At 46.5% G+C, this 22,130-nt stretch overlaps 1 long non-coding RNA gene across 2 annotated transcripts; it reads left to right on the forward strand.

Moving 5' to 3' along the window:
- The first annotated feature begins 118 nt into the window (after window positions 1–118).
- LOC104605772 (uncharacterized) lies at window positions 119–19,592 on the forward strand. 2 transcript variants are annotated; one of them, XR_016081432.1, is made up of 3 exons: window positions 119–3,035; window positions 14,405–14,994; window positions 18,386–19,592. It is a non-coding gene; the product is annotated as an uncharacterized LOC104605772 (long non-coding RNA). The 2 variants fall into 2 exon arrangements; XR_016081433.1 differs by having other exon boundaries at window positions 14,719–14,994.
- Window positions 19,593–22,130: the final 2,538 nt, after the last annotated feature.

Here is a 22,130-nt window from a genome sequence, read left to right on the forward strand (position 1 = left end):
TGATGTGGTTTTAAAAGTACAAATGACATGTGAGCAATTAGTGTATGTAATGATGTGCGCCCATCATAGAAAGCATAGAAAGGCATGTAGTGCAACATGGATACTGATTGAACTTTTGGAAAGGGAAGAAAGAAGCCCAAGTAGTACATAGAATAAATATAACGTGTAGACAGAGCAGCTTGACATATTCAACCCAAATAAGCTTTGTTGTTAGTTGTTACAACTAGTGGATTATATGATGAAGCACTAAGTATAACGAAATAAAAGAAAATAAAATGACATGGTTTGGGGATGGAAATTTTCCTTATTTCTCCAAGATGACAGTGACGTTGGTTCGATGGAAAAATTTGAGAAAGAGGAGGGAGTGAGGAATGGCTTGAGTTGGTTCGATGACAGTGACGTTGGAACCCAGAAGCAGGAGCTGGAGGGGTCGCACTCCCCTTCTCCGTTCGAACCCAGAAGCAGGAGGAGGTTCAGGTGACGTTCTCTGCCGACGCCCCAGGTGGTGCTTTGATTCCCCTTCCCCGTTCATTGTTCGCCGTTCGCCGCAGCAGGAGCTGGAGGGGTCGCACTCCCCTTCTCCGTTCAAACCCAGAAGTAGGAGGAGGTTCAGGTGACGTTCTCTACCGATGCCCCAGGTGGTGCTTCGATTCCCCTTCCCCGTTCGCCATTCGTCGTTCACCGTAGCAGGAGCTGGAAGGGTTGCACTCCCCTTCCCCGTTCGTCGTCGACAGGCGATGCTTCGATTCCCTGAGGGCGGTCCCTAGGTGACGTTCCCTGAGGGCGGTCCCAAAGTGATAATAACCAGAACCCCAACGGGAAGAAAGCTCCCTCTGTGCCCAGCTATAGCGTTCTCTGCCGTTTTGAACTACCATAGTTACAGAAACCGCCGGTCAGACGGTCGAGATTTCATTCTTCCAGTTTCTCTGCGCCCAGCTATGGCGTTCGGTCACACGAGCAAGAAAGCTCCCTACTTCCAACGTCGATCCATACTACTTCGGAAACGCGATTCAGAGCATTCCAACGGTCGCTTCTGCTACACGGAAATGTAATGGCGCGGAGATGATGAACAGTGCTTTCTCGGCAACCCCACTTATTAAATTATTAAAATAGCCTTAATATAAGGGTTTTTATAAAAGGAGAAGTACCGATCAACCTACATCAGAATTTACTAGGCCCAAAGTACAGGCTAAATGATGTAATTGCAGAGGGCGTTGTAGGGGGTTGAAATTCAGAATTCTGCATCGTATATTTCCGTACATTTTCCTTTTATAAATGGATTTAGGAGCTAGCTAGCTAGGTGTGCTCTATCATTAGGAGCTAGCTAGGTGAAAGAGGAGGTAGGGTTGCAAAAGTTAAACATTTGCTTCAGCTGGAGTGTGCTCTATCATTGAGATGAGTTACTCTCTGTGAGCAGAGAGACCTCGATACCTCATCTTTTCACAGTAGTTTTTGGATGGAGAACCCAGAAAAGATGATGGACAACCCTGCGGTGTTGAAAAAGAATAATCTCAAAAAAGTTGAAGAACCAGAGACCTTAGGAAACAATAGCTTGTATGTGAAAATTCTCTCGAACGGCTACTATGTGGAAAAATTGATAGTAACATCATATGGATCCACTTTGGAAACTCTGAGTACCTAGAGGATGCTCTCCAATGAACCATGGGAGCATCAAAGATTTACCTCTGCTACTCCATAGATGGTCACCGGAGTGAAGCCCAGAAACATTACCTTTAATACGATGGATATCTAGGTTCGAGAGTTGGATGTTTCGGTGGAAAATAGGTCCAGTGTGACTGCAAACCTGCTAGCAAAGGACGTTAGCTTTGGTGATCATGAAAGAACCAATGTCAAGGAATAGCAGAAGAAGACCTCTGTGGGATAAAGGACCGAGAGTTCGAGTGAGGATTGATGTGAAGGAGCCCCTGGCAAAAGGATCGTGGGGTGTTCTTGAGAAAGGAAAGGACTGGTTCTCGTTTCAATATGAGAAACTACCAGTTTTCTGCTAATGGGTGTGGAAGGCTTGGTCATGTTGAGAAGAACTGTACTGTGAAGAAAGATTCAAGAGCCCTAGAAGTAGAGCAACTAGTTAAAAGCATAGCTCGAATATGATGGAGGAATCAAGAGGACCTGTGGCTTACGGACCTTGGCTCAAAGCTGATGTTGGAATTGAAGAAGACAGATTCATCAATTTTAGTTTCAAAGAAATGGGAAAGAAAAAAAACCAAAGATCTTGTAGACGAGAAGAACCCAGGTGATGAGGTGGCATGTAAAAAAGAGAAGAACCCAAGTATGGCTGAAGTCCCAGAATCTGATCAAGCAAAGAATCTTGGATTAGGAAAAGAGCAGTTCCAAGGAGAGAACAACGGACAAGACCTGTTAAGCTCCGGCAACTTCTAGGGTAACTTCAAAGTGGTTTTTTCTCTGACAAAAGTCTTTTGGCCAGGACCGACCTTCCTCTCCAACGGGAACTGGGCTCGAGGTGGGAATAGAAGGGCAGCTTCTGATATTACCTTTCTGGTGAAAGGCCGTAGGATCGACCAAGTTTAAGTCTCCTTTCTTAACCAGTTGAGAAAAGGCAGAAATCTTGTCATTCAAGAAATCCCAGAGTCAAACAACATTGTGGTAGGTCCGAAGATCCTGGCTCCTCGAAAAGAAGACAAAGGATCCAAAATAGCAACTGCACAGACTGATGACTGCTCCATTACGAAGAAGACTGGCAAGGGACTGACCCCAAAAAAATTAATTTTTATTGACTAGGTGCCGGATCCAAACTCAGGTAAGGATATGGGTTTTGTCTGATTGGGACCTGAACCACCCTTGCCAAAGTGGGTTATTAGACAAAAAAGAAACTTACCAACGAGCTCTGAACTAAACAGTGAAAAGCAACATAATGAGAAGGGGCGGAAGTGATGAAGAGAGTTCACTATGAAGACCAGTTGATCGAACGAGAGGTCCTGAGATGCTTCAATTCAGACATTGTGCTACATCAAGAAAAGGATGGCTCAGAAACCGCTTTGAATCGTCTAATGGAGGTACATATTCATTTGTTTTGGAGAATACTTGTTATCATGATTTTCAAAATCATGTGTTATTTTGTGTTCTTCATTCTTATTCTATTTCTAAAGGGTTAAGAAAGGGGTACCTTTTAGAGGAGAGATTTAGACTGAGGAAAAAGGAAAAATTGGAAAAAAAATTATAGTAACGAAATTGGTTATTACTGTTGTGGACTAAATTTCTAAAACTTTCAATCCCCTTCCTAACCCTTTTGGTATTCGGAGAACAGGAGCCATGGACAATTGCCTCTCGGTGTTAAATGATTATATGTCGGGATCAAAAGGCAGTAAACCTATTATTGTGGATTCTTTGTATGTTCTGTTTGGAAATTTCAAATTGAGTGAAAATAAGAAAGGGCTTGCAATAGTTGACCCTGAACAACTCCTTGGTGTCAATGAGAACCCCAAGACAATTCGAGCAGCAAAAGAGACCCTAAGAAAGGAAAAGCCTAGTATAATCTTTCTGAGTGAAACAAAATGTTCCCTTAGTGTCTACAAAAATAAATTTAGAAATCTCCTTTCCTGGAGTTGTTGGGGTGCGGATGCGGTTGGATTGGCTTCTCTGGAGGTCTGGCTCTGTTCTGGGATAAGAACATTGACCTAAAAGTGAGGTCATTAATCAAATAGTTAGAATCAGAATCGAAATCAGAATGGGGAATTCATTCCAGTAGGAATGTGAATGGGATTTCGATTCTGCTCAATCAAATAGTTGGAATCGGAATAGACCATTTTGATTCTGATTCTGAACCCCTATTCTTGCGAACCAAATGGGGCCTAAGTATAGTAAGGATGTGGTGGATAGGGTGTTGATGAGATTTACATTGAAGTATAGTATCTAGTTGTGGGAGGAGTAGCAGGCGATTTGGGCATTGGTGCAAGGATGTGAACATGGAGGTCATTAATTCATATGGACTCACAAATGATTGCTACCTTAATGCGAGTTCCATCCGACCTCTCCTACACATTTCAAAATAAGTGATTTTTTTTTAAATGGTGGGCAGATTGCTATTAGTCTAGTACAGGAAATTTTCTATACTAAGGGTACGGAGGATGTGATATCCTCCTTTGGGCACCTTGTGCTAAGTAGAAGACGAGGTTCATGAGACTTACAAGGTGGCTAATCATCATTAGGGGTGAGCATGGGACAGTTCGGTTCAGTTCCATGGTAGAACCTAGAACCTACCCTGTAGGGGTTAGTTCCAAGTTTTTGGAACTAGAACCTACCCTGTGAAGGTTGGTTCTGGGCTTGGCAGTTCTAGGGTCGGTCCTAGCTGCCAACGACCTTGCCTCTGAACGGAGCTACAGGGAACCTGAAACGGAGAGGATGAGGAAACTCCGGTGGGAACCCGGTGAGATTGCTCCGAAGCTCAAATTAGAATTCTCTCAAAGGCAAGATAAAACCAGATGGTGGAAAGTTCACATACCTTGTTCTTGGGGGGTAGGGAGCCTTTTATAACCATCTCGTGCACTCACTTCTAAGCTTCTGTCAGATCGGGTATGATTATCTCTGAGCTCCTGCCAGTTCGGGTGTCATCCCCTCTGTTGGACAGAACCGCCACTTCTCTCTGTCGGAGCCGTCTCAGCGACTGGCAATGATAGTGGCAGGTGGCGGTGGCAGGTGGCTGTTGAAATGCGGCTGTCAAGCGTCAGATCCCAAGTCAGTTAGGTGCGCAGCCCTTGGATACGGACCTCCTCGGTGTCAGGTATGGTACGCTTGTTCAGTTCGGCGTCCTGGAGGCGGAGTGCTGGAGTGGTGAGCGAGGTGAAGTCTTGAGTTCGGATAGGGGAGTGTCCCGAACTGCCATGGGGCGGGCCAATTCGGGTTGTTGCCTTGTGTGAGGCTCGGGGCCTAAGGGAGAGTTCGGGCTCCTTGTAGGGAGTTCGGGCTCCTAGTAGGGAGTTCGGACTGCTGGTAGGGAGTTCGGACTGCTGGTTCCTCCCTTCGGTGCTCGCGCCTTGGGCGCGCTGTTGTGCCGAGCTGTTGCCTTTGCCACGTGTTGAGTGATTATGAGGTCGGGCCAAATCTTCCTTCATCAATTGCCCCCCACTCCTCGTGCTAAGGGTCTTGCCCTGGCGCGGGGAGTTCGTGAGGTGGCGGGTGGATTTGTCCCGTACTTCGAATTTTGGTTGACTGATAGCGCGAGGTGCGTTGTCAGGGTTCTTTGGGTTTCTCGAGCGCCCAAAAGGCGGGAAACGCACCGACCTGCCTACAAATGCTGACAGACGTGACAACGCGCGCCTTATTTCAGAAATTCAAAAAGCACGCCGCCGGGAGACGTGACAGTGCGCGCTTTATTTCAAAAAGCGTGCCGCTGGGAGACGTGACAGCGGGGTTGCGCCTGCCTTTTCACCCTCTCCTTGTCGAAGTCATGAACCACTTCAGCGTTACTGTCGGCCAGCTTCACCCGAACTCCATTCGTAACTTGGTGGGGACAATCTCCCTATTTTGCGAACAGGGCTTTCCTTTAGACTTGGAGATCTTCTCTTCCATCTTAATGTTTAAGAAGCAAGCGGGTCCCCTTCCCGGGCGTAGGCGGGCGTATTACCTGTCTCCTCGCCCGGGTTTTAAGCTTTTACATTAACTTCCCAACAAGGTCCCGGCGTGGAAGCGGGACTACTTCGGGGTGCGAAGTGTATTGGGGTGGCCATTTCAGACCGGGTGGGGGATGGCCGCCCCTGACTCCGGTGTTATGCTTGATAAAGAGACGGTGAAGGGCCTCCGGCAATGGGCGTGGCTTGGGCTAAAATGCCATCAGTATCTGACGGAGGCCAAGCTCATTGCGGCCGGCCTAAGTTCGGGTAGGTTCCTTACTCAGAGATTTTTTGCTTTGCTCTGTTCTTTTCTTTTTTTTGATGTCGAACTCCTTTTGCAGGTGTGATGGACTCAGAAAGGACTCGAGGTGGGCACCTATTTCAAGGCATGAAGAAGAGGAAGCGAGTCGCCAAACGAACTCGTGCCGAGCTGCCCCGAGATGCGGAGTCCAAGGCTCCAGACTACCTGTCAGAGGATTCGCCCAGGGAGCCCGAGATGGCTCCTCCAATGCAAGAAGCGGCAGGGGCCCCTTATGCTGAGACTACTTACACGGGGGCTCCCGCTTACTCTGGTGCTCCGCTTACTCTGGGTCTGCTTATACGCGAGCTGGGCCCTCAGGCTCGGGGGCCCAAGGGGAATTCAGGAGTGTGTTGTCGCCGAACCATGCTCTTCAGAAGAGTAGGGAGGCCATTTTCCCTGAGGAGGTCGTGGCGTGGACCGACCTCCCTTTGAACCTGGTGGCCTGTCGTCCTGTCACTCATGCCATGGTGGTAAGTCAGATTTTTGCCGAGCTCTTTTGCTTTTATCCCTCTTGCTGTCGTTCTTTTGATCACTTGTTCTTTCCTTTTGGTAGGTGAACTCTTCTATCCATGCCTTGGCGGCCCAGGTGGAAAGGAGCTCGAGGCAGGCGCGAGCTGCCGAAGAGGCTCTCTGTGCTGCCGAGACGACTTCCCGAGCTGCCAAGGCGGCTGCTCGCGCTGCCAAGGCAGCTGCTCGCGTTGCACAGACCAGGCAGGCGAGGTCTCAGAGAGATGCCGAGGCCATGGGAGTAGTGGTGAAGCACATGGCGGACCTGAGACTGGATCTACAACATCAGGTTGAGTACCTTCAGGAGGATATTAAGGAGAGGACGCAGATCTTTTCTCAAGGCATCGAAGATGCCAAGAAGAAGGTCGTTGATGAGTACATCGCCTCGCCGCGCTTTGATGACCTGATGGTGGACTCGTACAGAAGGGGTTTTAAACTAAGCCGGTGGATGATCCGGAATACGTACCCCGAGCTCGATATCAGTGCCATATCCACTTCGCGCATAACTCAGGAGATGGCCAATGCTGTTGATGGTGAGCCAGATTCCGAGGGCGAGGTAGGGCCTTCGGGTATCATTGAAGTGCCTTTCGATAAGGAAGAAGTAGCTCCGGGCCTGTGAAATGTAAATTTTTTTTTTTTTTGTTCGGAATGTACACTCCCTTATTTTGAAATGGAATGACTTTTCATTTGGTTAAGTGTTGGTTGTTCTTTCTCCCGAACTGACCGTATTTGCCGAATTGACCATACGCCCGATCTGTTTCTTGCCCGGGTTATTGCACTCGCACGGCCTGTTTTGGTGTTAATACTTAGTCTCTGAGTTCGCCTTTGGCTGACACTTTTCTTTGCTTGCCTATGTTGAGGTTCCTTCGTTAGCTCGGCACCCTAGCCCTTAGGCTCTGGTAGTGATTTTGTCCACTTCGCTTGGTGGTCTATAGGTAGTATCGCCTTAAGTTGACGATGTTCCACGCTCAGGGTACTTGTTTACCCTCTAAGGTTTCGAGCTCGTATGCCCCCCCGAGCGTCCTCTTTACTCTGTAGGGCCCTTCCTAATTTGGTCCAAGTATGCCCACGCTGGGTTCGGGTACCATGATCTTACGGAGAACCAGGTCGCCGACGCGGAAGCTCCGCTTCTTTACTCTGGCATTGTAGTACCGAGCTACTTTTTGCTGGTAGGCTGCTATCCGGATGTGCGCGAGGTCTCTTACCTCATCCAGTAGGTCGAGGTTGGTACGTAACTCGTCTCCATTTGTCTGATCGTCATATGCTTCTAGTCGCAGTGTAGGTATTTCGATTTCCGCCGGGATTACCGCTTCAGTGCCGTAGGTGAGGTTAAAGGGGGTCTCTTCCGTGGCGGTTTTTTTCGTAGTTTGGTGAGCCCATATAACACTTGGTAGCTGGTCCGCCCACAACCCTTTAGCTCGGTCTAGTCGTGCTTTCAGTCCGCGGAGGATGGCTCTGTTCATTACTTCTGTCTGACTGTTTGCCTGCGGGTGTGCAACCGATGTGAAGTTCTGATGAATTCCCATATCTTGGCACCATTCTTGGAACTTGATATCCTCGAACTGCTTGCCGTTGTCGGAGATCAGTACCCGAGGTAGCCCGAAGCGACATACTATGTTCCTCCAAAAGAAGTTCTATATGTTTCGTGCTGTAACTGTTGCCAGAGGTTCAGCTTCTATCCACTTTGTGAAGTAATCTACTGCCACCACTAGGAACTTTCTCCCACCTGTTGCTGGCAGGAATGGCCCCAGGAGGTCGATGCCCCATTGCGTAAAGGGCCATGCATTGGTGAGGTACTTGAGGTCGGCAGTAGGCTGATGGTGGATATTGGCATGCTTCTGACACTTGTCGCATTTTCTGACGAGCTCGACATCCTCTGCCTTCATTGTTGGCCAGTAGTATCCTTGTCAAAGTGCCTTTTGGGTGAGGGCTCTACCCCCCAGGTGTCCGCCGCACAGACCTTTATAAGTGTCGCGGAGTACGAGCTCGGCTTCGGTAGGTCGCAAGCAATGCAGGTAGGGGAGCGTGTAAGACCGTCGGTACAACCGTTCGTCTATTATGACGTATTTGGCTGCCTGGCGCTGCACCCTCTTGGCTGCATTGCGGTCTGCGGGGAGGGTTCCATCTAGCAAGAAGCTCGCGAGTGGGTCGATCCAGCTCGGCTCTGCTTCAAGGACGGGAGCGACCTCCTCTGCCCCACCGAAAATGCTAGGCCGAGGTAAGTCCTCTATGTACACGGTTCTCATGGTATTGTGATTCGTGCTGGCTAACCGGGACAGGGCGTCGGCCTCAGTGTTCTCTGACCTCGGGATTTGCCTGATGAAGTGTGACTGGAAGTTGAGCAGAGCCTCCTTTACTTTTGCCAAGTATGCGATCATAGTGAGCTTGCGTGCTTCGTTTTCGCCCGTAACCTGGTTGACCAAGAGCTGGGAATCACTGCAGATAACTATGTGCTTTGCTCTTTCCTTTTGCGCTAGGTTCAGCCCGGCTATCAGTGCCTCGTACTCTGCCTCGTTGTTGGATGCCGCGAACTCAAAGCGTAGTGCGTATTCCAATTTTGTGCCACCCGGGCCGCGTAGGACTATTCTAGCCCCGCTGCCCTGCTGGTTCGAGGAGCCATCTACGAGAAGGATCCAGGGCTCCTCATCCCAGTTCGCGTTTGGCCTAACCAGGAGAGATGCCACACTGGCTGCTACTTCACGAGGTTTCGACTCTATTGGCTTGGGAGCTCTGGGCTCACCCGAACTGGGGATCTCGGGCTCAACCGGCCCAGGGGCTTCGAGGCTGAACGTGCACTCAGCAATAAAATCTGCTAAGGCTTGGGCCTTAATAGCAGTTCGTGGCTTATAGTGGAGGTCGTACTCGCTGAGCTCAATGGCCCACTTCGTTAGCCGACCGGAAACCTTGGGCTTGAGTAAGACTTGCCTCAGAGGTTTGTCGGTCAAGACCACGACAGTGTGAGCCTGGAAATATGGGCGGAGTTTCCGAGCTGCAATTACCAGTGCATATGCTAGCTTTTCTATCTGTGGGTACCTCGCCTCTACTCCCTGCAGAATTTTACTAACATAATAGACAGGCCGCTGGACCCGATCTACTTCTTTTATTAGTACCGAACTGACCACCTCGTCGCTTGTCGAGAGGTACAATTCTAAGACCTCGCCCTCCTCGGGCCTGGCTAAGGTTGGCACAGTAGCGAGGTAGCTCTTTAGCTCGTCGAACGCGAGCTGGCAGTCTCGGGTCCATTCGAACCCTTTGCCTTGGACATGAAGCGGCTCAGAGCGGCTATGCGGCCGTTTAGCCTCTGAACTTCTTTTACTTTTCAGGGTGGTCTCATATCTAGGATGGCCTTTATCTTGTCCGGGTTGGCCTCAATATCGCGCTGGTTGACAATGTACCCTAGGAACTTACCCAAGGTGACACCGAAGGCACATTTGTTGGGGTTCAGTTTCATGCTAAATTGACGCAGAATTTGGAAGACAGAATCTAAGTCTTGTATTAATTCCTGTGAGAATTGTGTCTTAACGACCATGTCGTCTACATAACATTCTACTTTCGTGCCAATTAAGGGCCGAAACAGCTTATTTACAAGTCTTAGGAAGGTCACCCCAGCGTTCTTCAGTCCGAAGGGCATGACCTTGTAGTAGTACAGGCCGAACTCGGTTATGAAGCTGATTTTTTCCTCATCGGAATGGTCCATCCTGATTTGGTTGTAGCCTGAGTAGGCGTCCAAGAAGCTTAGCAACTCATGTTCCGAGGTCGCGTCCACTAGGCGGTCAATTCTGGGGAGAGGGAAGCAGTCTTTTGGGCAAGCTCGGTTCAGGTCGGTGTAGTCGACGCGCATGCGCCACTTGTCGTTTGCCTTTTTCACCAGTACTGGGTTGGCTACCTAGCTCGGGTAATGAACTTCCCTTATGAAGTCTGCTGCGATGAGCTTTTTTACCTCCTCGTCGACCGCCCTCTAGTGCTCCGGGGCTAAGTTGCGTTTCTTCTGTCTAATGGGTCTGACTACAGGGTCAGTGTTAAGTTTGTGAGTTATAAGGCCAGGGTCAATACCGGGCATATCGGCCGCGGACCATGCAAAAATATCTAAATTTTGAACTAAGAAACTCACCGGTTCGGTTCGTAGAGGCTCCTTGACGGAAGCACCGATTTGAAGCGTTCGAGTCGGTTCCGTAGCCGAAGTCGGGATTGTGATCATTTCCTCTGTGGGCGAAGCTCGTTCCTCGCCCTGCTCCGTAGGCCGCTCCAGCTCGAGGTTGTCGGCCGCCTTGGTTTTTCCCTTTAGGGCGGCTACATAACACTTGCGGGACTCAAGCTGGTCGCCCCGCGCTACCCCCACACCGAAGTCTGTAGGGAACTTCATTGCCAGATAGTAGGTGGAGACCACTACCCGCAAAATATGCGTAATTGGCTGCCCTATTATGGCATTGTATGGGGAGGGGGTCGCAACCACCAGGAAATCGTGGTTGAGTCTGACCGCACAAGGCCATGTGCCGACTTCCATGGGTACTGTTATCTTTCCGAGGGGCTTGACTTCTTCTCCGTTGAAGCCCACCAGAGGAGTGTTCGCGGGCTTCAGCTCGCTTCTCTGCAACTATAGCTGGTCAAATGCCGACTTGAAGAGGATGTCCGCCAAACTACCTGAATCCACAAGTACACGCCTGACTTCGAAGTCGCTGATCCTTAGTTTTATGACAAGCGCGTCATCGTGGGGGTAGTGGACAGCTCGCTCATTGTCTTCCGTGAAGAAGATCGGTTCTTCTGTCTTCGGCCTCTTTGGAGGGTTCTGTTCTTCTCGGGCTGCCTCGCGAACTGACGTTCGGGCTGCTGCCGAAGTACACCCTGCTACCACCGAACCTCCCACTATCACATGGATGGTTCACTGAACTGGCCTCTCTTCCGGAGGCTGTCGTTGCAACGCTTCGGCTGGTCTGCTACTGAATTCGGGGGCATCCTTTCTGTGCTCCCCTTGCCGACCTGCCTTATTGTTATTATTATTATTATGCTGTACAAAATTTCTCAAGTATCCGCGACGGATGAGTCCCTCTATCTCGTCCCGGAGATTATTACACTGTTCGGTACTATGACTGTGATCTCTATGAAAACTACAGTACAGATTTTTATTTCTCTTGTTTGGATTCCCCTTTAGGCGAGGTGGCCACTTTACGTATGGGGGCGTCTTTGATCGTCATCAAGATCTCGGTCCGCCTCGTGTTTAACGGTCTGTAATCCGTTCGAACTGCTAAGGGAGCTCGGGACGGCTGGCTTGGCTTCGCCTCCCGGGCCGGGTTTCTTCTGTCACTTGGGTTGGAGGGCTCACCTTCTCTTTTCCTTTTTTTGACCCCGCCTTCGGTCCTTTGGTTGATCTCTTCCTCTGTTCTCATGAACTTGTCCGCGAGCTTGAGGAATTCGGCCACGGTCGCGGGCTAGCTGGCTACCATGTGCCATTTGAACTCCTTGTCCGTTACTCCTCTCTTGGCCGCCACGAGCTGTACCGCGGGGTCTAATCGCGGTATCTGCAAGCACGCTTCATTGAACCACTTGATGTAGCCCCGGATGGGTTCTCCTTCTCTCTGGACTACTCTGAAGATGCTTTCCTCGGTTCTGGGGCACCGCTTGCTGGTAATGAAGTGTGCGGTGAAGACCTGCACGAACTGGGTCCAGCTTCTTATTGACCCGGGGGCCAGGTTCCTATACCAGGTGCGGGCCACCCCCTGAAGGTGGTGGTGAAGGCCACGCACATGCACGATTCACTGGCCCTAGCGTGGTGCATTTGGGACTGGAAAGCATCGACGTGGTCGTTGGGGTCAAAGGACCCATCATACTTGTCCAAAGGTGGGAGCTTGAAGTCTCTGGGCATGGGGACTACTAGGAGTTCTGATGCGAGGGGGGAAGGAACTGAGAGAATTGGGGCAGCTTTTACCTCGTCCGAGCTCGTCTCTTCCTTACCTATGAGCTCGGTTAGGACAAGGGTGGTAGTTCGGCGACTTCGTCGGCGCCTTCGTTGTTGAGTGGGCCTGGTACTGGTGCTGCTAGCCTCTGTGTTGCCGAGCTCGATGGGCCCGGAATGTTGGTAGTCTGCTGCTAGGGCATTGACTTGGTTCTCTGTGAGTGGGAACTCAGGCTTGGAGCGCCGAGGTGCTGACTTTGCGGGCGAGGTTCCCGACCCACCTGCAAGCTGCGAGGCGGGGGTGATTTTCCTTTCCCTTTGGCCTGGGGATGAGGCCTGGCTGTTAGGGGGGTTCTGGAGTTGAGAGGTTTCTCCTCGGTGAGGGCGTCCACCCTGAGGGGAGGCCTTAATCGGCTCCGGAGCAGGGTGCCGAGGTGGAAGCAGTGACTGGTTCAGGGGTATTTGGGGGAACTGCTGCTGATAGTGATGTTGAGAGAGGTGGTGTAGTACTTGGTGCTGTTGAAGTTGATGCTGCTGGAATTGTTGCATTTGGGCTTGCATTGCCCGCATACATTGCATCAGGTCGTCAAACTGGTTCTGGTGGGTCGCCAGGGGGACAGCAGTTGGTTCAGCAAAAGTTGTTTCGAGAGGGAGTGGAAGAGGGACATTCATGGCAGGAAGGTTTACGGGCGCCACTGTTTGTGGAGCGTTCAAGCTGGGGATCCCATCCACCGGAAGGGGGATGGTGAACTGTCCAATGCACACCACGGGGACTTGGAGTTGTTCCCCGGTGGTGTTCATCTTTGTGCCACGTCCGGCATTGCTAGAAGAAGCCATGAGTGTTAGGGTTTTTGGAAAAAGAAGAGGTTATGAGAGTTTTAGAGGGAGGCTTTTAGAAGCTTTCCCACAGACGGCGCCAATTGATGGTGCGCAATCCGGCCGGTCCTAGCTGTCAACGACCTTGCCTCTGAACGGAGCTACAGGGAACCTGAAACGGAGAGGATGAGGAAACTTCGGGGGGAACCCGGTGAGATTGCTCCGAAGCTCAAGTTAGAATTCTCTCAAAGGCAAGATAAAACCAGATGGCGCAAAGTTCACATACCTTGTTCTTGGGGGGTAGGGAGCCTTTTATAACCATCTCGTGCACTCACTTCTAAGCTTCTGTCAGATCGGGTATGATTATCTCTGAGCTCCTGCCAGTTCGGGTGTCATCCCCTCTGCTAGACAGAACCGCCACTGCTCTCTTTGTCGGAGCCGTCTCAGCGACTGGCGATGACGGTGGCAGGTGGCGGTGGCAGGTGGCTATTGAAGTGCGGCTGTCAAGCGTCAGATCCCAAGTCAGTTAGGTGCGCCGCCCTTGGATACGGACCTCCTCGGTGTCAGGTATGGTACGTTTGTTCAGTTCAGCGTCCTGGAGGCGGAGTGCTAGAGTGGTGAGCGAGGTGAAGTCTTGAGTTCGGATAGGGGAGTGTCCCGAACTGCCATGAGGCGGGCCAGTTCAGGTTGTTGCCTTGTGTGAGGCTTGGGGCCTAAGGGAGAGTTCGGGCTCCTTGTAGGGAGTTCGGACTGCTGGTTCCTCCCTTCGGTGCTCACACCTTGGGCGCGCTGTTGTGCCGAGCTGTTGCCTTTGCCACGTGTTGAGTGATTACGAGGTCGGGCCAAATCTTCCATCATCAGGTGTGGAAAGCTTGGTCATGTTGAGAAGAACTGTACTGTGAAGAAAGATTCAAGAGCCCTAGAAGTAGAGCAACTAGTTAAAAGCATGGGCTCGAATATGATGGAGGAATCAAGAGGACCTGTGGCTTACAGACCTTGGCTCAAAGCTGATGTTGGAATTGAAGAAGACAAATTCATCAATTTTAGTTTCAAAAAAATGGCTAAGAAAAAAAACCAAAGATCTTGTAGACGAGAAGAACCAAGGTGATGAGGTGGCATGTAAAATAGAGAAGAACCCAAGTATGGCTGAAGTCCCAGAACTAGAATCTGATCAAGCAAAGAATCTTGGATTAGGAAAAGAGCAGTTCCAAGGAGAGAACAACGGACAAGACCTGTTAAGCTCCGGCAACTTTTAGGGTAACTTCAAAGTGGTTTTTTCTCTAACAAAAGTCTTTTGGCCAGGACCGACCTTCCTCTCCAACGGGAACTGGGCTCGAGGTGGGAATAGAAGGGCAGCTTCTGATATTACCTTTCTGGTGAAAGGCCGTAGGATCGACCAAGTTTAAGTCTCCTTTCTTAACCAGTTGAGAAAAGGCAGAAATCTTGTCATTGAAGAAATCCCAGAGTCAAACAACATTGTGGTAGGTCCGAAGCTCCTGGCTCCTCGAAAAGAAGACAAAGGATCCAAAATAGCAACTGCACAGACTGATGACTGCTCCATTACGAAGAAGACTGGCAAGGGACTGACCCCAAAAAAATTAATTTTTATTGACTAGGTGTCGGATCCAAACTCAGGTAAGGATATGGGTTGTCTGCTTGGGACCTGAACCACCCTTGCCAAAGTGGGTTATTAGACAAAAAAGGAACTTACCAACGAGCTCTGAACCAAACAGTGAAAAGCAACATAATGAGAAGGGGCGGAAGTGATGAAGAGAGTTCACTATGAAGACCAGTAGATCGAACGAGAGGTCCTGAGATGCTTCAATTCAGACATTGTGCTACATCAAGAGGAGAAGGATGGCTCAGAAACCGCTTTGAATCGTCTAATGGAGGTACATATTCATTTGTTTTGGAGAATACTTGTTATCATGATTTTCAAAAACATGTGTTATTTTGTGATCTTCATTCTTATTCTATTTCTAAAGGGTTAAGAAAGGGGTACCTTTTAGAGGAGAGATTTAGACTGAGCAAAAAGGAAAAATTGGAAAAAAAAATGTTATAGTAAGGAAATTGGTTATTACTGTTGTGGACTAAATTTCTAAAACTTTCAATCCCCTTCCTAACCCTTTTGGTATTCGGGGAACAGGAGCCATGGACAATTGCCTCTCGGTGTTAAATGATTATATGTCGGGATCAAAAGGCAGTAAACCTATTATTGTGGATTCTTTGTATGTTCTGTTTGGAAATTTCAAATTGAGTGAAAATAAGAAAGGGCTTGCAATAGTTGACCCTGAACAACTCCTTGGTGTCAATGAGAACCCCAAGACAATTCCAGCAGCAAAAGAGACCCTAAGAAAGGAAAAGCCTAGTATAATCTTTCTGAGTGAAACAAAATGTTCCCTTAGTGTCTACAAAAGTAAATTTAGAAATCTCCTTTCCTGGAGTTGTTGGGGTGCGGATGCGGTTGGATTGGCTTCTCTAGAGGTCTGGCTCTGTTCTGGGATAAGAACATTGACCTAAAAGTGAGGTCATTAATCAAATAGTTAGAATCAGAATCGAAATCAGAATGGGGGAATGTCATTCCCTCAAATGGGGGAATTCCATTCCAGTAGGAATGTGAATGGGATTTCGATTCTGCTCAATCAAATAGTTGGAATCGGAATAGACCACTCTGATTCTGATTCCGAACCCCTTTTCTTGCGAACCAAATGGGGCCCAAGTATAGTAAGGATGTGGTGGATAGGGTGTTGATGAGGTTTACATTGAAGTATAGTATCTAGTTGTGGGAGGAGTCGCAGGCTAGTTGGACATTGGTGCAAGGATGTGAACATGGAGGTCATTAATTCATATGGACTCACAAATGATTGCTACCTTAATGCGAGTTCCATCCGACCTCTCCTACACATTTCAAAATAAGTGATTTTTTTTTTAAATGGTGGGCAGATTGCTATTAGTCTAGTACAGGAAATTTTCTATACTAAGGGTACGGAGGATGTGATATCCTCCTTTGGGCACCTTGTGCTAAGTAGAAGACGAGGTTCATGAGACTTACAAGGTGGCTAATCATCATTAGGGGTGAGCATGGGACGTTCAGTTCCATGGTAGAACCTAGAACCTACCCTGTAGGGGTTAGTTCCAAGTTTTTGGAACTAGAACCTACCCTGTGAAGGTTGGTTCTGGGCTTGGCAGTTCTAGGGTCGGTTCTAAGGTCTACTCATAGAACCTATTCTTTCTTTAATCTCTCCCTTCAAGAAAAAAGGGTAAATTACAAAGACCCCCCCCCCCCCCCCCCCCCCCCCCCCCCCCCCGTACTATGGGGTCTGTGACAAAGACCCCCCTATACTATGACCATGAGACAAAGACCCCCCTTGACCGTTAAGTTAGATGACGGAATGCATTAAATTACTAAAATACCCCACTAAACTTTTTTTATTTTTAAATTACTAAAATACCCCACTAAACTTTTTTTATTTTCTTTTGTTTGCCCTTTTTTAAAACCTATTTAACCTATTGTTTTCCCTTTTTTCTCTTCTTTTCCCCTCCCTCACTGTCCTCTCTTACCTTTCAATTCCAGCAAGAAAATAACACCCAAAAGAAGTATCTCTGATGAAGAGGTAAAACAATAACTTTGGCGAGAAATCTCAATTGAAAGAGTGGAAGGAAACACGAGATCAGAGGATTGCAGTGGTGGCGGATTCGAACCCGTCACCAACGCCTCCGCTTCCACCTACGGAGGATTGCAGTGACGTCCCTCTTTTGAAGACTCCTCGGTCACCGTCGATGAGTGAACAACCCAAGAAGAGAGAAAAGGCATACTTGCTTACTCCAAAGGCACCGGCATTCATGGTTAACTAGTCAATGAGCCCAGCCGATTTGGGCTCCACACTCGATGCTTTGGCATACTTCACCCCTAGACCCTCCCCAGATGGCACGAAGAACGCTCCATTTACCATTATGTCACCCTCCATCCTCCAGTTCCAACTCGTCCACTCGCCCTCATCCGTATCCACCTGCTTTGTCACCTTCTCCAACCCGACCCACACCACAAAGTGCACGTTAGCAAGAACACAGCAACGGGGGCACATGGTATCGATAAATCCCTAATATTGTAGTCTATAGTACTATTACCACTGTACCTCCTTGGCGTCTGGGTTCGACGGCACAATGTAGCGGTTGCCCCAACTGTTGATGGTGGGATTGGCACTACCGCTGATTGCGTGCATCTGCCACTACGTGAAATCATTGTTAATGATGTGGATGTAGCCCCTCACCGAAGTGATTGAACGCAATGGTCACTTGCATCCCGATATCCAGCGGATACTCATCGTTGTGTCCAAGCAGCATTACATCATTGTGATGGGAAAAGTAGTTGTCGGATATTGTAATCCTGGTGAACCCCATTATGGCATCAATCAGACCATCCGTGCAGTAGGACAGCGAGCAATGGTCACTTGAATCCCGATATCCAGCAGATACTCGTCGGGTGGATACCGGAAAGTGGCTGTAGCTTGTGACTGTAGCTAAAAGCTCTTTTTTTTCCGTAGATGAGTTTCTTTCCTGATTGTAGGAGAAGTAGAGGTGGTAATGGATGCAAAGTTGGCGACGACAATAGCATCTTGTGAGTATGATTTCTGTTTACTCCTGTACTTGCAGAAACAGAGGGTAGAAAGCAGTGGCGTCCCTCCTTTGAAGACTCCTCTGTCAATCCATGTCCACCTATACCAGCTAGCTGATTTGTTGGATGCATAATAGGAACGACAATCTTATTTAATTAAAGTTTGAAGAAATGTGGTGTTGTCATAGGAGACGAAGAGAATAAGTTATTAAGGAGACAAGGCAACTGGAGGGTAGGGAGGAGTTATTTTGGATTTTTCAAGGTTTATTCAAATTTGGAGTTCCATAGTAGTGGAAGACATTGACTTCTTGATGAGGCTATAGGACGCTAACGAGATAAGAGGTGTAGTCAACCAAATCAGCCCAATTAAAGCACTAGGACCAGATGGTATTGTTGCTATGGTTTTTCAACAAACTTGGTCGATTGGTGGTGCTAATATCATAAATATGGTTCAACAATTCTTCTATTCAAGTACTCTTCCATCCCAATCTATACTATGTATAAAAGTACAAATGGGGCGTAGTGGCTTCTAGAATTTTCAATGTGAAACAGGGTTCTTGCATTCTTGCAATCTGATCATCTTCTTTTGGTAACTAGAACTTTTTTGATGCATTAAGATCAAATCCTCATAATCATTTTGTTATAGCTGAATTAAATTATTGTTGTAGTGATTGTTTTGGAGGTCAAACCGTTGAAGAGAAGATTTGGCAGATTTGTAGAAACTCGAAAGAGAGCAATCATTCCACTCTTGCAAACCATTCAAGAGAAGATTTTGCAGACTTGCAGATACTCGAAAGAGAGAAATCGTTCCATTCTTGCAAACCGTTGAAGAGAGGATTTACCGTGGATGAATGGATTGATTTTATTTAAGTATTTCTTGGATGCTAAACCATTGACAAATGATTTTGCAGAGTTGTAGAATTTGGCACTCGAAATTCATCAGCTTCACCTATAATGTTTCATTACAGAGCTATAAGTGTAATTTATTATGGAAGAATGGTAAGAAAATGCTTCATCAGAGCATGCCGAAATTTACTATTTAATTCAAGAAGAGAGTCAAGATGTGTTTGTGCTTGACCATTGGATTGAAACCGTTCTAGAAGACTTGTCTAGCAAATGCTCCTATAAATTTATCATTAGCCAAGTACAAAGATTGAGTTCACAACAACAAGTGGAAGAAGACAGAGAGTTGATGATTTTCCTACTTGTAGTATTACGCATCTAAGGTAACTTTGTCTCTTTTGAGGTGAGAGCTCTTGGTAGATAGATTTTCTACTTATGAGGATGTTTTTCTGGTTGCATGTTTTTTCTACTTATGTGGTTTTGGTTACATATTTTTCTAGTTTTAGGTAGCGTATTTTTTCTGGTTTCACATAACTACCTCTTTAACCGAGCATTTCTTCCCTATGAACGTAGGCCTTCTTGAATACTTGGCTTGGTTTACACAGTTGAGTAACTCTTCACTGCAAGCTTGGCTTAGGTAGTGGTCTGACAACAATCCCAACCCATAACACAAAATTGTTATTCTCCTCACAGAGTGAATAAAATTGTTAGAGAGAGATTGAAAATTATTTATGCTCTAATAAATGGAGTTTACTATGTAGCTTATACCACCTCTCAATTGGAAGATTGACATGATAAGGTTTTTGAACTCAAGACTATGTTAGAGGTGCCAACTAGCTATTTGGTTGTAGCGGAGACCTGGGGTCCTACCTCCATCAAGATTAAAGGGATAGAAATTTTAATTGCACCCATTTCAGAGTTGCATTGATTTCTTTGTAACTATGATCATATAAATAAAGTTCAACTTTGATTATTTATTTATTTCTTTCAGAAACGGTGGCAACAAAGAATGAATATTCAATTTCATTCAAATATGTCTTTAATGAATTAAGCTTGAGAATGGGCTTGCCACCCACAAGAGTTGTACTTTAGTTTGTAGAGCGAGAACTTAGAGTGGTAATTACTCTTAATATTGGTGGAGACAGATGGAAGTTTTTTGGAAAATTAGCAAGTAAAAAGAAAGAGACAGAACAAAATGCCACCCATAAAGCAATTAAAAAAATTGCAGAGCCCTTCAGTATAACAATAAAGGATGTCAACTCTGAAGGCTTCGAATATTTACACTGGAAATGTAAAAGTTTTGAAACTGAAATTCAAATTTAGCAGACTGAAATTTCTAAACTAGAGAAGAAGATGAATGAGGTTGTCTCAACGAATGTCATCGATGAAGATGAAGATCCCAAAGAGGAAGATTGTTCAGTTTGAGAAAATTAGATTTCGTGTTTGAAAACCATGAAGAATAAATACATTTAGTGGGATGAATTTGTAATTTTTCTCTCTTTTTCTTGTTCTTCTTGAATAAAACAAATATTGTATTAATACCAATGATTTCTCGACCTGAAAGAGTCCATCATTTCAGGTTGACAAGTCTTTGCAATGTTTTGTACAAAATTATTTTCAAACTATCTGGATGTTGTTGGCAAGTTGGGAATGGTTACAAGATACGAATGTGGGACGATCCTTATTGGGTACCAACTATTTGTGACTTCAATGTGACTCGTCCAAATAGTGACAACTGGTATCTATTTGGTACATGTGTCAAACCAGTGGGATGTTGAGAGAAGTTGCTTGGAACTTTTGATGATGAAATGGTATAGGAGGTCCTAGAGATTCTTTTGTGATTGACTATTGGGCATGAGTTCGAAGACGAATTGGTGTGGCTACCAGATAGGAATGGTCAATTATTTAATTTAGAAGTTAAAGTTATACAATCCAACTCTTCATCTAAATCGCTACATGGTGTTCTTCCTTTTTTTTATAAGAATCAAAATAAAAATTTATTAAAAAGAAAAAATATCTTTACAAACGAGACTGAATTGTAAACACAACAAATCTGAAACCTCCCAAGAGCCTTCCATCAACCTCCCAAACCAACAAAAACCCAAAACAAGAGCAACTAAAAACATTGAGATCAAACCTTTCTAAACCCATAATACACCAATAGCAACACCGAACAGCCAAGCCTTCCACCTACAAACAAAACTAAACACTGACATTACCCCTTCCTCCCCTCCCTCTACTCCTTACTGACTTTCTACCTCTGATGTCTGCTACCAACGAAGCACTTATCCTCTCCATACTCAGATCAAGACCCAATTTAGACCCAAATCAAAGTTGTCATGTGACATCTTATCTAATCATAATAGTAATGGGCCTTAGGCCCATTTCTCTTAAAGGCTCACATCCCTAAGTGTTGCATAGCCACTTTGGGCCTGATATTATATGGCGTGGGACTCCACAAATGTCTCACACAAGTCCATGAGGGTTTGGATTCACCTTTGAAAGAGATTGGGCTTAATTCATTGCTTAGGGTTGTGAACCCTTGAGCCCTTGAGCCAATCAACATGGATTCAGTCTGGGCTCAACATTTACACTTAAATGATCCATGGATTCTGTCACCCTATGAAGACCCAAGGATAATGGACTTATATAACATAAATCTCATCAGGTAATTAGCCTTATAATGGTCATCAAAACACTGCCTAATAAGGAAGAACCTCTCCCATATCTGCAAAGTGTAGTGTCACACTCTTTGCTCGGATGGATCTCAAGATTAAAACATTTTGCAAACTTTTTTTATAAAATAATAATATAATGTATAAATATATTTTACAAAAACAGATTTCAAACACAAATGAAATCCATTATCGGCAGTTTAGGTTTCCATCAAAGAGAGTGTAAACCCTGATATTCACTTTGTCCGACAAAGGGGTCGATCTTACCACTATGATCACCCACTCAAGTAATTTTCCAAACTACCCCAACATGCCCAGGTATTTGACCCTTGATGGATCTCACTGGTTGGCATATCAAAGGCAATTCGGTCTATTATTTAGTACAGTATCATAATCAGGTCTAGGGTTATGTGTAACTTTCTAGTTTTTCCTATCTATCTCCAAGTTTCAAAGCATAATTGGAAATTGGTCCGGCTTCACTGTTTCTTTCAAACACCCACTGCTTGTGCTTCGGGTCTAACCCTAACAATTGAAACAAGTTGCTCCAACTGTTTGATAGCACACCAGTGTCAGCCTTGTCAGGATAAATTTCCCAAATCTATCCAATGGTTGAAAACATTCTAAACTAACACGAGTTTCATAAGTGCCCAGTTTAAGGGGTAATACACAAAAACACACTAATATGAACATGAAACAACAAAGCACTTTATTCATTTACAGATAAATGTTTGTTTACATCAAACTGATCGGATCTTACCAAATTCAAATATCTGACATCTTGATTGGATTTAGATTCGAATGAGTATTTATGAGATCCGACCCAATTGGATCATATTCGGATATACCCTGATTCGAATCCGATCTGATCCGTTTGCATCCCTATTTGCATATTATT

The sequence above is a fragment of the Nelumbo nucifera genome, chromosome 1 (assembly GCF_055504915.1).
Source record: "Nelumbo nucifera cultivar China Antique chromosome 1, China Antique-T2T, whole genome shotgun sequence".
NCBI lineage: Eukaryota > Viridiplantae > Streptophyta > Magnoliopsida > Proteales > Nelumbonaceae > Nelumbo > Nelumbo nucifera.